This window comes from Elgaria multicarinata, chromosome 19, assembly GCF_023053635.1.
Source record: "Elgaria multicarinata webbii isolate HBS135686 ecotype San Diego chromosome 19, rElgMul1.1.pri, whole genome shotgun sequence".
NCBI lineage: Eukaryota > Metazoa > Chordata > Lepidosauria > Squamata > Anguidae > Elgaria > Elgaria multicarinata.
The window spans coordinates 454,700-470,726 of record NC_086189.1 but is presented as its reverse complement, the minus strand read 5'-3'; positions in this window follow the sequence as shown (position 1 = coordinate 470,726).

The following is a 16,027-nucleotide window of genomic DNA, read 5'->3' as shown; positions in this document are numbered from 1 at the left end:
CCCACAGCAAGGCGTCACAGTGGCCAGCCTCTCTCCCTCATGCAGAGAGCATCAGCAAAGGGTCACAAAGGCCAACCCCTTTCCCTCAGGCAGAGAGCATCAGGAAGAGTTCACAATGGCCAGCCTCTCTCAGTCAGGCAGAGAGCATCAGCAAGGGGTCACAATGGCCAGTCTCACTCCCTAAGGCAATGAGCATCAGCATGGGGTCACAATGGCCAGCCCATTTCCCTCAGGCAGAGAGTATCAGCAAGGGGTCACTGTGGCCAGCTCCTTTCCCTCAAAAAGAGAGCATCAGCAAGGGGTTACAATGGCCAGCACCTTTCCCTCAGGCAGAGAGCATCAGCAAGGGGTCACAGTGGCCAGCCTCTGTCCCTCAGGCGGAGAGCATCAGCAAGGAGTCACAATGGCCAGCCTCTGTCCCTGAGGCAGAGAGCATCAGCAAGGGGTCAAAATGGCCAGCCCATTTCTCTCAGGCAGAGAGTATCAGCAAGGGGTCACTGTGGCCAGCCCCTTTCCCTCAGACAGAGAGCATCAGCAAGGGATTACTGTTGCCAGCCCCTTTCCCTCAAGCAGAGAACATCAGCAAGGGGTCACTGTGGCCAGCCCCTTTCCCTCAGGCAGAGATCATCAGCATGGGGTCACTGTGGCCAGCTCCTTTCCCTCAAAAAGAGAGCATCAGCAAGGGGTCACAGTGGCCACCCCATTTCCCTCAGGCAGAGAGCATCAGCAAGGGGTCACAGTGGCCAGCCCCTCTACCACAGGCACAGAGCTTCAGCAGGGGGTCACAATGTCCAGCCTCACTCCCTCAGGCAGAGAGCATCAGCAAGGGGTCACAATGGCCAGCCTCTCTCCCTCAGGCAGAGAGCATCAGGAAGGGGTCTAAATGGCCAGACTAACTCCCTCAGGCAGAGAGCATCAGCAAGGGGTCACAGTGGCCAGCCCCTCTCCCTTAGGCAGAGAGCATCACCATGGGGTCACAATGGCCAGTGTCACTCCCTCAGGCAGAGAGCATCAGCAAGGGGTCACAGTGGCCAGCCTCACTTTGTCAGGCAGAAAGCATCATCAAGGGGTCACAATGGCCAGCCTCTCTCTCTCAGGCATAGAGCATCAGCAAGGGTCACAGTGGCCAGCCCCTCTCCCTTAGGCAGAGAGCATCAGCAAGGGATCGCAATGGCCAGCCCCTCTCCCTCAGTCAGAGAGCATTAGCAAGGGGTCCAAATGGCCAGCCCCTTTCCCTAAGGCAGAGAGCATCAGCAAAAGTTCACAATGCCAAGCCTCTGTCCCTCAGGCAGAAAACATCAGCAAGGGGTCACAGTGGCCAGCCCCTCTCCCTCAGGCAGTGAGCATCAGCAAGTGGTCACAGTGGCCAGCCTCTCTCCCTCAGGCATGGAGCATCAGCATGGGGTCACAGTGCCCCGCCGCTCTCCCTCAGTCAGAGAGCATGAGGAAGGGGTCACAGTGGCCAGCCCCTCTACCTCAGGCAGAGAGCAATTGCAATGGGTCACAATGGCCAGTCTCACTCCCTCAGGCATGGAGCATCAGCAAGGGTTCACAGTAGCCAGCCCTCCCCCTCAGGCATAGAGCATCAGCAAGGGGACACAATGGCCAGCCTCTCTCCCTCAGACAGAGAGCATCAGCAAGGGGTCAAAATGGCCAAACTCACTCCTTCGGGCAGAGAGCATCAGCTAGGGGTCTCAATGGCCAGCCCCTTTCCCTAAGGCAGAGAGCATCAGCAAGGAGTCATAATGGCCAGCCCCTCTCCCTCAGGAAGAGAGCATCATCAAGGGGTCACAATGTCCAGCCTCACTCCCTCAGGCAGAGAGCATCAGCAAGGGGTCACAATGGCCAGCCTCTGTCCCTCAGGCAGAGAGCATCAGCAAGGGGTCACAATGTCCAGCCTCTATCCTTCAGGCAGAGAGCATCAGCAATGGGTCTCAATGGCCAGCCTCTCTTCCTCAGGCAGAGAGCATCAGCAAGGGGTCAAAATGGCAGCCTCTCTCCCTCATGCAGAGAGCATCAGCAAGGGGTCATAGTGGCCAGTCTCACTCCCTCAGTCAGAGAGCATCAGCAAGAGGTCACAATGGCCAGCCTCACTCCCTCAGGCAGAGAGCATCAGCAAGGGGTCACAGTGGCCAGCCGCTCTCCCTCAGGCAGAGAGCATCAGCAAGGGGTAACTGTGGCCAGCCCCTTTCCCTAAGACAGAGAGCATCATCAAGGGGTCACAATGGCCAGCCCCTTTCCCTTAAGCAGAGAGCATCAGCAAGGGGTCACAATGGCCAGCCTCACTAACTCAGGCAGAGAGCATCAGCAAGGGGTCACAAAGGCCAGCCCCTTTCCCTCAGGCAGAGAGCATCAGGAAGAGTTCACAATGGCCAGCCTCTCTCCGTCAGGCGGAGAGCATCAGCAAGGGGTCACAATGGCCAGTCTCACTCCCTAAGGCAATGAGCATCAGCAAGGGGTCACAATGGCCAGCCCATTTCCCTCAGGCAGAGAGTATCAGCAAGGGGTCACTGTGGCCAACTCCTTTCCCTCAAATAGAGAACATCAGCAAGGGGTCACAATGGCCAGCACCTCTCCCTCAGGCAGAGAGCATCAGCAAGGGGTCACAGTGGCCAGCCCATTTCCCTCTGGCAGAGAGTATCAGCAAGGGGTCACTGTGGCCAGCCCCTTTCCCTCAGGCAGAGAGCATCAGCATAGGGTCACTGTGGCCAGCCCCTTTCCCTCAGGCAGAGATCATCAGCATGGGGTCACTGTGGCCAGCTCCTTTCCCTCAAAAAGAGAGCATCAGCAAGGGGTCACAGTGGCCAGCCCATTTCCCTCAGGCAGAGAGCATCAGCAAGGGGTCACAGTGGCCAGCCCCTCTACCACAGGCACAGAGCTTCAGCAGGGGGTCACAATGGCCCGCCCCTTTCCCTCAGGCAGAGAGCATCAGCAAGGGGTCACTGTGGCCAGCCCCTTTCCCTTCATTCATTGAAGAAGAAAGAGGAAACGGGTGAGGTTCACTCTGGGGTGTCTCTTCTCCCACTGAGAGGCAGCATAGTGTAGTGGTTACAGTGTTTGACTGGGACTAGGGAGAATCAGGTTCAAGTCCGCATTTGGCCATGAAGCTTACAGGGTGGCGCTGGGCCTGGCGCGGACTCTCAGCCTAACCTGCCTAATGGGTGGGATCGGGAGGGGCACCGACAGCGGGGTATCAATGCGACCAATCATTATTTAAAAAGCAGCCATCTGTAGTTTCGAGGATCCTCTCACCACAGAAGCCAAATTGTCTTAGAGCGCTGGTAGAATTTAAGAGAGAAGCAGCATGGCACTCAGCCCATCGAACACCTGCAGCTTTCACAACAATATACAAAGCAGAGGCACCAGAATCTGCCTCAGCTGTTAAAGACTTGGGTATTTTTGAAAGCTTCATCAAGTGAATTAAGCTTCTGCTTACTTCTGAAATGCATGCTTGGAATGCAAGGAGCCTGGCTTGGGCTTCGTGGTAGATTTTGTAGTCCATGCACAATTTGTACACCTCCAGCAGCAGCAGCAGAGGGGAATCCTTCATACAGTAAACATACATACCTTCAAGGAAGTTGCTGGTCTGGAGGTCAATTATGACAAATCTGATTTGCTCTGTGTTAATATCCCTTTGGCTGAACAGAAAAATATTCAACGAATTTCCAAAGTCACTTTAAGATTTGGCAGTTTAAAATGCTTAGGCATTCAGATCACTAAGGAAATCAAACAACTGCGTATACGCAATTTTGATCCTTTATGGAATGCTCTAAGAAAAGATATGACACTGTGGAAGAAACTTAAATTATCTTGGCTAGGGAGGAATGCAGCCCTGAAAATGACTTTGTTGCCTAAACTGTCTTTTTTATTTCATACCCTGCCAGTAGAGATTCCTGGAAATGAATTCAAACGTTGGCAACAAGCTCTATCCACAGTCAGTGGAGGGGGCAAACGCATCCTGGTCAATCAAGCGACACTATTCCGACCAACTAAACTAGGGGGGGTTGGTGTCCCAAATCTTAGGCTGTACCATGATGCTTTTCAATTGAGGCAACTACTCAAAATAATTAGAAATGAGACAGCAATCCCGTGGGTGTCAATTGAAAGCGCCCCCTGCATCCCTACGATCAGGGCGATCCCATTCCTTCCAACATTGAAAAAACATATTCAAATAATTAATAACCCATTTTTGAAAGCAAATTTAAAGGTATGGGCAAAGTGGGCAAAATGGTTTGCACCATCCCCTTCTCCCCTAACCCCGATTTTAGACCACCCCCGATTCAGAGATCAATTTAAGTACAGACAATTTGCAGGTTGGGAAGAAAAAGGTTTTTTCCATATTCGTGATCTCTTTATACAAGGAAAAATCATATCAATGCAACAATTAGAGGCAAAACTGAGCCCACTCCCTTGTCCCTGGCTCCAAAAACTACAAATAGTCTCTTTTGCAAATGCTCTATATCGATTCCATAACATTCCACGCTCGCTTACTATATTTGAGAAAGCTTGCCTGACTTATTCTAGAAAGGTTAAAGGGGGAGCTTCTGATATATATCACATGATATTGAATTGTTAATTCCCAGATAAGGGAGGGTTAAAAATGATTTGGGAACATGACCTGTGCACCAGTTTCACTGAAGGTGAATGGAAAAGCTTGTGGCAATCAGCACCCTATAAAACAATATCAGCAAAAGTTAAAGAGCTCACTCTGAAAATCACTCACAGGTGGTATATCACCCCTGTTATACTACACCATATTAGTGGTAATATATCCCCGCACTGTTGGCGTGGTTGCTCCGTTCCTGGCACTTATATTCATCTTTGGTGGGAATGTCAACAGGTCAAAACTTTTTGGTCGAGGGTTTTCCAAACCATTACAAACATTATTCATGTTGAAGTAGAAACTGACCCAGCACTGGCTCTACTTTCTATTTTTAGGAATGCCAATAGAAAAATTATTCCCAAAGCCTTGGTCACCCATTTGCTGGTTGCAGCCAGGTGGGAAATTGCCCAATTCTGGAAAAGCGACAGACCTTTTGACCATCAACGCTGGTTTGATAAGGTTTGGAAACTAGCTTTAAATGATAAATTGACACAACATAGCAGGTTAGCAAGAGGAGAAATAACATCAGACACATTTGTGGAAAACTGGCTGGACTTTTTCACATTTATTAATATGAATCCTGGCGAACCTAGACCCCCAATGACTCAGGAATCCTTTTGGTCAGAGGTTCTAACTTAACCTGCATCTTTTTCTGTACCAAGTGCTTATTGAAGGAATGAACACCCGTGCTTTTTTATAGTGGTGCTGTGGGAACATCTATATTGTTGTTGAGTGTTTTCTTTTACTCTGTGTGTTTATTGTATTTGCCCTTACTTGAAAATCAATAAAAATAGTATTTTAAAAAAGGGAATATAAAATCAATACAATATTAAAATAACCATCGCTGCATCTTAAAATACTCAGCCAGCCACCATTTTCAGTTAACCAGTTATCCAGGCCCCTTCTAGATATGATAAAGCCAGTGACACATGTAGAAAAATGTTCCATGTCCTCTCTTTTCAGGGGAATATCTTGTGTTTGTAGACTCTCGGTCAGCATTTTTACAGAAAAAAAAATAGAAAAGATTCTGCCAAAATTTATAATCCCATCGGAAAATTCTTCATTCATAACCATTGTAAAAGTTTGGATAGCCTCAGTCAAAGAACGGATTTGTAATGCGTTGATTAGTGGTGTAATTTTATTTTTCATAGGTTCTTGAATTTTAGAGGTTGCTTTCTGTGTAATCGCGAGGGTCTGAACCAATCAGATGCACCTTTGGGTATGACTCAGCCAATTAGGGCCCAGGGATGATATAACAAACACTCTATACCCTCATTGGCCAAGTCTGCCCTAAAGGCAGTGTCTGATTGGTTCAGATCAGTGCTATTCAAAATGTCTTACAATCCTTTGAAATGTGGTACCGTGGGGCCTGCAGGTTGAGCCACATGGGACTCCCTAGGGCTGCCCAGGTGGGTGCAGAGGAGGAGAAGGAAGATGGCAGCAGCTGCGACAGCAGGCTTGGGGTCAAGGACTGGCCCCTCTGAGCCTCTGGACACTCAGCAGCAGCTGCCTGCCTAGACCAGGCCTGCTTAAGGCATATAGTAAAATGATTTAAGTTTTCTACCCAATAATAATAATGATAATTTCAGACACACACACACACACACACACACACACACACACACACCCTATTTAATAAACATGAGCATAGCCGGGGGAATCTGTGCCATCTCAGGAAGCAGGGGAACTGCATTTTCCCACGCCTCTCCTTCCTCTCTCGCCCATTGGGGCTGAAAGGGCATCTTCTTAACCTCAGGCTTTGCCCTCAAACTCCTTATTGGGGCTGTCTTCACAGGGTTTTATCTGCAGCTTGGCTAATAAATATGAACTCACTTAAATCGAAGGTTGTGTCTGCTGCCTGGAGGGCTTTGGCCACAAGTTCCAGGCCGAGCTGCACGGCTCCCAACACGTCAGTCCCGGTTCACACCTCAACTTCCTCCTTGGGACCAGATATGCCCCCTATGTGCCCAGGGATGCACTGGTCTGACGGGTCATGTCATTTCAATGGGCAGAGGGCACTGAGATCAATTTGAGAGAGGAAGGAGCCGTAGTGTGTGGGTTGAGAGCGGGACTAATAAAGAGGGAGTGAGAGCAGCAAGAAGAGCAGAGGAGGGGCATTAAAGAGGGGCTGTGGTTCAGTGGTGGAGCACCTGCTTCCCGTGCAGAAGGATCCAGGTTGAATTCCTGTCATTTCCAGGAAGGGCAGGAGAAATCCATGCCTTAAACCCTGGAGAGATGCTGCCAGCCAGTGTCAACAATGCTGGGCCAGATGGTCGGATTCAGTATAAGGCAAGTTCCTATGTTCTTATGAAAAACAGGGGGAGGCTCTGGAGACAAGATGAGGGAAGGGAAGCCTTCCGACCAGTGGCTCACCCCTATTTGCCCTCTTGTTGCTGTACCCCTCTGGTTACTTGAAGGAGAAGCACTTTTCACATGCTCTGATGGCCTATCTATCCACCCATCCCTCCCTCCCTCCCTCCCTCCCTCCCAATAGAAGGGAGAGCAGCATGCCAGGGAATCCTGGCTGTTATCTCTGATCTCAGACTGGAGATAACAGGGGGAACCCTCCAGGGGGCTCAATGGGCCAGGGGTTCTGCACTCCTGTGGCTGGAGTGACACCGTGTGTCAAATCTTTTTGAATGTGGAATGAAAAGCAGGAAATAACACTATGAAAGCGGTCCATGGAATGCGGATTTTGCCCCAACAGTTATCAGTCCACTTCAATACTCCTATAAAGCAGTAGTGTAGATCTAGGGTTTTAGAGCCATTACTTATTACTGCTTCTCAGTTACTGTTTGTTCCATTATATAAACCAACACCTGTTCATTCTTTTAAACACCAATGTTCTGGTCCAGCTGGATTAGAAGGTTGGCAACTCTGGCCTGCTTCTAAAATGCAAATGTTGAATCATGGCAATTTCAAATTTGGGGAGGCTGAAAGAGGCATCACTGTGTACTGGATTGCTACCAGTCTGTAAGCCTCCATGGTTCATATCTTTTAAAACTGTAAGCTGAAAAACTAATGTTGCTAAATATGTTTTTACGGAGGTTTCACATCAAGAAATATTTGCATATGTAAATATGTATAAATTCCAGGCAGGTGGCTACTAGGAAGAGGGCTTTCTCTGCTGTGGCCCCCCGGTTGTGGAATGAACTCCCCAGAGAGGTTCGCTTGGCACCTACATTGTTTTCCTTCCGTCGCCAACTGAAGACCTTTTTATTTTCTCTGCATTTCAACACCTAATTAAACTTAAATTTAAACTTTGCTGTTTTAATCTGATATTTTAACCTATATTAATTTTGCTGTGTGGTTTTATTCTGGTTGTGCTTTTTATACTGTATTTTGTATTTGTGTTTTAAATTTGTTGATTGTTTTTATGCTCTTCATGGTTTTAATTTTTGTGAACCTCCCAGAGAGCTTAGGCTTTTGGGCGGTATAAAAATGAAATCAATTAATCAATAAATCCTAAACTCCAAACAGAGAGGTGCCAAGGCTCAAGGTTATCTGAAAGTCATTATTATTTCTTCTGCAAGCCCTAATGACTCTTTCCAGACGTTTAGAGTTGCTTGATGGTGGTGGAAATGCAGAGGCTTAAAGGAATTCTTCACATGCTCCATTGCATGGGCCTGGAAGCTGAGCCACGACTCAGATGTGTTCTATCCCATCAGGAGCTTTGTGTAAAATATTTAACTTCAGGCTACCACCTCCATATTGCACAGCTGGCGGTTATGTTCACGAATGCTTTCAGAGCACCCAAGAGATATGGTCCTACAGAACATGGAGGGAATAGCTAAGTCCTACTGAAGTCAATGGAACCAACTGACAACTGAACTTGCACAGGTTTGCATGTTTATGGAGAAAGATCATACAGCTTGAGATATTCATAATTTAACCCAATGCTGAATATTTTGGTCTTATCTGGTGCTACGTTCCTGAATTATCTGGAGTTCAGCTGCAGTTACAAGTAGGGTTTAGGAAGGCTACAACTGTGAAGAGCAAGATCTCCCCAGCCCCTCTGGTTTTCTAGCCCGGATTGAGAAATTCATACATGGATCATTCTGGTTTCTTGCCACAATCTTGCCTCTACGGTTTCCTAAACCCAAACTGATGCATGCCCCACAGTCATAGATGTTGCACAACAGTGAAACTGGAGACGACTCTGGAGACTTGCCAAAGCCAAACTATTTACTCTGGAACCCTCAAAGGTGGCTTGATGACTCTAGTAAACGTCCTTGACAATGCACAGCTACGAAGAATTTAGGTATTGCTCTTTGACATCTCTCAGTTCAGAGAGGGTGCTGACCTATGTGGACAATGTCACCTAGAATATGTCCCTGAAATCTCTACAACATTCAGGGATTCTGTGACAGCCACAGAGAGGTTCTTTTGCAGATGCCAAAACAGAGAATATGCTGAGAGGGTTTCCAGGAACTGTACTGACCATTTTTTTGCTTGTGGTGAACCACATAACTGCAGCATCCTGGTGGTGAAGAACCTTCTGGCTCTGGATTGACCGAGCCTTCTTAGGTTTGCTATTGGCTCCTCCTTGGCAGGAAGGAGTATAAGAGGGCTTTGGTCTTGTTGGAGCTTTACTCGGTCTACTTGAGCTCTGATGGTCTTCGTATGTTTGGATGGGAGAGGGATAATCCCCCCCCCGGTGGACCCCTTCTTTACCTAAGTTCCCCAGCAGAAAAGAATTTCTGATAGACTGCCACCAGTCAGGATGAACCTCCTGACCCACCAGAGTCTGTCCAGCTGCTAGGGGAGTTTCTGAGCCCTGTTGCCAAGGGCCCCTTCCTTCAGCTCTGACCTTGGGAAAAGTAACAAGGAAGGCACTTTGGCTTTTCTTTCCCAAAGCCAAAAAACCACAGACCTTAACAAAATACCTTGTAAAATAAAATAGTAATTAAAAACCCACCCCAAAAGCGGTAGTGAAGGGCTTAGTGAGTTCCGGAGCACATCCAGGGAAGTGTTGTACTAACTAGATTATACTAGCCAACAGTAAAGGGATGTTTTGTACATTAGTGCCCAGAAGGGGAGGTCTCCCCCCACACACACACACAAAAAGGTTTCCTTGTGATCGGATTCCATGCAGAGGAGCATAACATTGCCAATGCGCTGAGCACATGAGTCAGTTTCAGTCTCTTGGATGTCTCTATCCCAGTGATGGTGAAGGGCAATTTGGAGTGTAAAATTCTACACAGCAATGAAAGGCATGGGAACCCTGCCCCCTTTCTTTCTAGATAGCCTCCAGACATGGGAACCCTGCCCCCCTTTCTTTCTAGATAGCCTCCAGACATGGGAACCCTGCCCCCTTTCTTTCTAGATAGCCTCCAGACATGGGGACCCTGCCCCCCTTTCTTTCTAGATAGCATCCAGACATGGGAACCCTGCCCCCTTTCTTTCTAGATAGCCTCCAGACATGGGAACCCTGCCCCCTTTCTTTCTAGATAGCCTCCAGACATGGGAACCCTGCCCCCTTTCTTTCTAGATAGCCTCCAGACATGGGAACCCTGCCCCCCTTTCTTTCTAGATAGCCTCCAGACATGGTAACCCTGCCACCCTTTCTTTCTAGATAGCCTCCAGACATGGTAACCCTGCCCCCTTTCTTTCTAGATAGCCTCCAGACATGGTAACCCTGCCCCCTTTCTTTCTAGATAGCCTCCAGACATGGTAACCCTGCCCCCTTTCTTTCTAGATAGCCTCCAGACATGGTAACCCTGCCCCCCTTTCTTTCTAGATAGCCTCCAGACATGGTAACCCTGCCCCCCTTTCTTTCTAGATAGCCTCCAGACATGGTAACCCTGCCCCCCTTTCTTTCTAGATAGCCTCCAGACACCAGATTTTTTAAAAAAATTATTTTATTTTATTTAAAGTGTTACAGAAAAGAAAATGAATACAAACAATCCCCTAACACTAAATATCAAACCAACAATTATATGGATATGTATAATATAACAAAAAAAAAAGGAAAAAGGAAAAAAAGGTTGATTGATATAATTACTAGGGAATCGAAGCTTAATCGAATTAGAAAAAACCCCACAGCCAACTGGTAACATGTGATGGAGCATTTGTCAGTTGTTTTATTGGGTCTGGTATCTTATTGTAACTGTTTTCTAGCTCTCTTAGAGCCATTAATGATTGTGTAGTATATTTTTATTTATGCTTTACTTGTGGCTTGCAATTTTTGTGAACCACCCAGAGAACTTTGGCTATTGAGCTGTGTAGAAATGAAATAAATAAATAGGTTCTATGAGAAAGTTCATTTTTTGGTGTGTTAACTACGAGCCCCCGCTTGAAGTATCAAAACAGAGCTGTCGGTGGTGGCACAAAACTCGGGGTTTGGAGCACAAAACGGCACAAAACTTTGGCACTGGTTTGGAAAAGATTCTAGGTTGGGGGGTTCCAAGTTAACAGAGCCGATCCAGTCGCAAGTCCATGGAAACAAATACATGGTATATATCAGGCCAATAAAAACACAATATTGTAGTATTGAAAACCTCGCTTTACCTACAAACCTCACTTTACTAATACCAAATGCGTTTAGACCTATGGTCTTCTTCAGTGGTAAAATGAACATTCACAATTATACAAACATATATCAACCATACAGACAACACAAGTATCACTAGGCCCTACTGCAGCTTTAAGACCTGTAAATACAAAGGCAGTATTCTATTTAAAAATATTATTTATTAAAAATTCCTACTTAAAATCCAAGTAAAAGGTATCCAAAAATAGGTTTTTCTAAAATAAAATAAATTTCAACTTCCCAGTTCAAGGCTCTTGCCAATCCTTCCTGTAATACATGAAGCCTACAGAACGATACATTTTATAAAACGTATATAAACGGCTCCACCAAGGAGGATTGTTTTCCGTTTGGCAAAGGACTGCAGTAGTCCCAGAAGGGAATAAATAAACAGATCTATAGATAAAACAGGTAATGTACCAATTGTAAAAAGTAAAATATGCTAAGAATGTAGATATATGAAATGACACACTCACATACAAATGTCAAATAATAGTAAAATAACTCAGGATGCTGCCCGAACAGAAACTTTCCAGCTCCTGGCACAACTTATAACTGCTTAAGGCTCCCATTAAATTCTTAAAACAATTAGAACACTCCTAATTAAGGAGCTGAATACAACTTTAAGGACATTCATCCTAGGCTAGCTGATAACACTAAAATACTTCAAAACATCAACAGTGAAACTACAAATCAAACACATAATGGCCTAACACACCCACACACCCACATATATTTGCTCTTCCTAGTGCAGGACCATCCAGTTCATCTCCTCAACCAAGGCAGCTGGGGACTTAGTCTTTCGAGTGGAAGTCCAGACACCCACCTCATTGCTCTCACGGGTGGGCAAATGAGAAGGACCTCTCTTCCTGATCTTAAAATTAAGGCAGGCCCTGCCCTCAGGCATACACTCTAACAAGCCATGAGATGCAACGAAAGGGCTTAGGAGGGAGATGGAGAAAAACCTGATGGTGATGCTAGACTCTGTTGCCCAGAAGAAGAGGAATGTTGCTATTCTGGAACCAGTTCTGGGTGCAGTTCCACCATATATGGAGAAGCTTCTAACTTGGTGAGAAGAATGAAGAGTCTCTGACCCTCTGTCTTCCTTCTCGACCAGAACTCTGTTTAAATCCCCTCCAAGGAGCCCTGCACCCTGCCTAGGTTTATCCCGCTTGTTCAGGGTGTTGCTCAGGAAGTCCTACTGGCCCTTGTCTGGGCTGGAGAGAGAGCAAAGAAGAACTATATCCTTCCCACGTGCCCCAGTGAGCAGAGAAATTTGCCTTTTGAGGACCTGTGGGCTTTGGAGAGGGGGGCAGGGGCCCCTCTTGCCCAGAATGAGAGAAACCCCTCTTGTTTTCTTGGAGCCAGATGCTGCTACACGGTAGAGGGGGGGCACATCCATTGTCTGCTTCTTATGTGACACACTGGGGGCCTCTCGTGTGTGTCTTGGGAGGAATAGAAAGGTTTGGGGTTTTCTCAGGGCAGCAGTGATCCTATTCTGGCTTGCTTAGTTCAATGAGCCTAATCCTTTCTCATTTCGGGAAATCACTTCCAGGTTTTCAGAAGGATGCAAAGTGTACCTCTTCTATTAATGATATACTTCCTTTAGTTCTTAGCTTGTGCAACGTCTGGGATGACTCCGGGTTATTCTCCCTCTGATCTCTGAGAGACTTGCACCTCGGTGTCGTGATAGCACAGCCCTCGAGAGTTTCTCAGCACCTGGAAAACGTTCTCTTTCAATTGGGAACAGTCAAAGCAGGGGAGGATGTCACATGGTCTTCCACCATCCCAAGGTTTCTGCCCAAAGGATCAGTGCACGGATTCAAAATAGTTTGCAAGAGTCCTCCTTGGTTCAACTTGCTCTGCAGCTTGTTCAGTGCAATAGGTTGTTAGTCAAGTCAGTAGAATTTACATGCTTTGCACCTCTTTTCGCCATAGCAGCAGCCTCGGTTTTTGCTCCGTCAGAGGCGTGAGACCGATGTTTACCATGCAAGAAAGGTTGGGAGCATTTGGTTGGCTCCGTTTGTATTCTCGGTTCATCCCTTTGATGGCTGAAATCCTCTCTCCTCACCATAGAGGACTTTGTTGTTTTCGATGGCTCAACAGCTTCAGCTATTGTGCTGTTCGGAAAAGTAGTAATGGAAAGGACAGGGCAGGACAGGGAGAGAGACAGGGAGAGCAAGAACAAGGCTGAGGCCTCAGCTGCTGTGAATGACGCTGCTGCCTGAGATGTGGAGCGGATGAAGGAGAAGCTGCAACTTCCCTTCTGGCCCTCACATTAACCTGCGCTCTCCTTCTGCTGGCCCTTGGAAAGGGACTTGGTGGGATTCTGATCAACACTCCGCTGTCCTTTGGAAATGACACTCTTCAATTAAACAGTGTCATCAATAAAGCAACAGAAGAGACTGGGAGTGGAAAGAAAAGAAAAGAAAATGTGGTTGCTGTTTGTAGCCTAGAAGTCACAACTAAGAAGGTACAACCCCAATTAATCTATGGGGACTTGGGAATAAACTTGCAAGGACATGAGTACTGACTAGAAGTGTCGTTCATCTGTAATCGCTGGCGTTGGAAGAGACTTTACGAAATGGTGCTCTCCAGAAGGGGATATAGGACCCTGGGAATTACACCTTCTCCAGAGACTATCCCCCCCCCCCCAATGGATGGGCAAATCAAAGCAAAATCACACTATTTTCTTTGCAGCAAGAAAGAATGTGGGAAAGGAGGGAGTAGCTGAGCCATCTCAGTTCCTGACTTCTATCCAAAGATTGGTCTTTGCACCTTAAAGGAAACTGTAATATATGTTATGTGTTGGCACCTAGGGGCAATGTAGCAAAAGTGTTTGTCTTAGAGTAGTTGGAACTGAGCTTCCTCCAAGCCTGATTTCCTGGACGTGGTTTCGAGATGGACTCCAAATGGCAATGTACGAAGAAGTAAGCCAGTTATTCTTTCTTTTTACCGGTGTAAGCTACCTCTATTACACTGGTGACAAGGATAAACAGGATACATCACTCCTTTGATTCTTCACACATTGTGAGGAGCAGTGTGGCTGAAGATGGCTGTTTATGGATTTATGAAGGAGTTTGATCCTGACCAGGAGGCCTGGGTACACTATGCAGAGAGACATTCCCAGTATTTCATTGCTCATGGCCTTGATGATGATAGCCAGAAGCGTGCCTTTTGACTGACTCTTTGTGGAGCAAAGACATATGGACTCAAAAGAAGTTTAGTAGCTCCTGATCAGCCCAGTGACAAATCATTTGAGGAATTGATTGGGATTGTCTCAAATCATCGCAACCCCAGGCCATCAGAGATTGTGGAGATGCAGAAATGGCAACTCAAAGGAGTAGACCTATTTTTCAGAAAGGCACAAGTCCTTCTCAAGAATAGATATGACCTTGAAAACTAAGGAATTTTTCACAAAAGTGGGCAAAATAGAAATCTTACCTAAATCTTTCTCAGATCACAATCTTATATCTATGGTCTAGAGGAGAAAAGGTAAAACATTTAGATGGAGATTAAATGAAACTTTGCTGCAAGATAAAGATATGGTGGACATCAGTAAAAGAAAATTGAAAGAGTATTTTGAAATGAATCTGAACAAAGGAACAGATCTCCAAATGGTCTGGGACGCAAGTAAGGCCTATACGAGAGGACATTTTGATCAACAAAATAGTCAACTTAAGGAAAAAAGGGAAGAGAAAAGACAAAATATTCTGAATGAGATCAAAAAAAGAGGAGAAGAATTAAGGAAAACGTCTGGAAAGACAAGTGCACTTCAACAAATTAAAATGCTTCCACAACAATTATCAATGTTAACAATATGGGATATGGGAAAAAAGTTAAGTTATATGAAACAAGGAAGTTTTGAATCAGCAAACAAGCCAGGAAAATGCCTGGCTTATAAATTGAAGAAAGAAAGAGAACAGAGAACAATATTTAAAATAAAGGAAAATGGAGCGGAATTCAGAGATGATACGGTCGGCCATACAAAGCGTCTTTCATCAATATTATTCAAATTTACATAAGAGACAGGATATATCAACAGATTTAATGGATAAATACATTGAAAAACAAAAATTACCCAAAATTTAAAAGGAAGAACTATTAATGATGAATGGTCCCATAACAACAGCTGAGATGGTGGCAGCGAAAAGAATGATTAGTTGGGGAAATCCCTAGGACCGGATGGACTGTCAGGTTGATACTACAAGATCCTTGAGGATGATCTCCTACAACCACTACAGTCTACAATGAACTCTATTTTGAATAGTGGGGAGATACCTGGTACTTGGAAGATGGCTTGTAGAACACTTATACAGAAAGAAGGACAGGACTTGACCTTGACCAAGAATTATAGGCCGATATCATTACTAAATAATGATTATAAGCTATTTATGGCAATTTTGGCAGAAAGAGTTAAGGAAGTCCTACAAGAATTCATACATGAGGATCAAAGTGGCTTCTTACCTAAGAGGCAGTTGAGAGACAATGTAAGAACGGTCATAGATGCTGTGGAATATTTGGAAAAACACCCAGAGAAACAGGCTGCTTTGATTTTTCTCGATGCAGAGAAAGCGCTTAATAATCTTAATTGGCCCTTTTTATTTAGAACTCTAGAGGACCTGGATTTTGGAGTAAACTCCATAAAATGGGTGAAATCTATTGATACCTCTCAGAAAGCGCAAGGAATTATCAATGGAAATGTGACCAAATCCTGTGAAATACAAAGGGGGACGGGACAGGGATGTCCCCTGTCCCCGTTATTGTTTATTTTGGAGTTAGAACTGCTGAACCACGATATTCAGACAAGATGAGCGAATCAGAGGAATAAAGAGAAAAAAAGAGTCATACAAGCTGAGGGCATTTGCGGATGGTTTGGTTTTTACCTTGGAAGG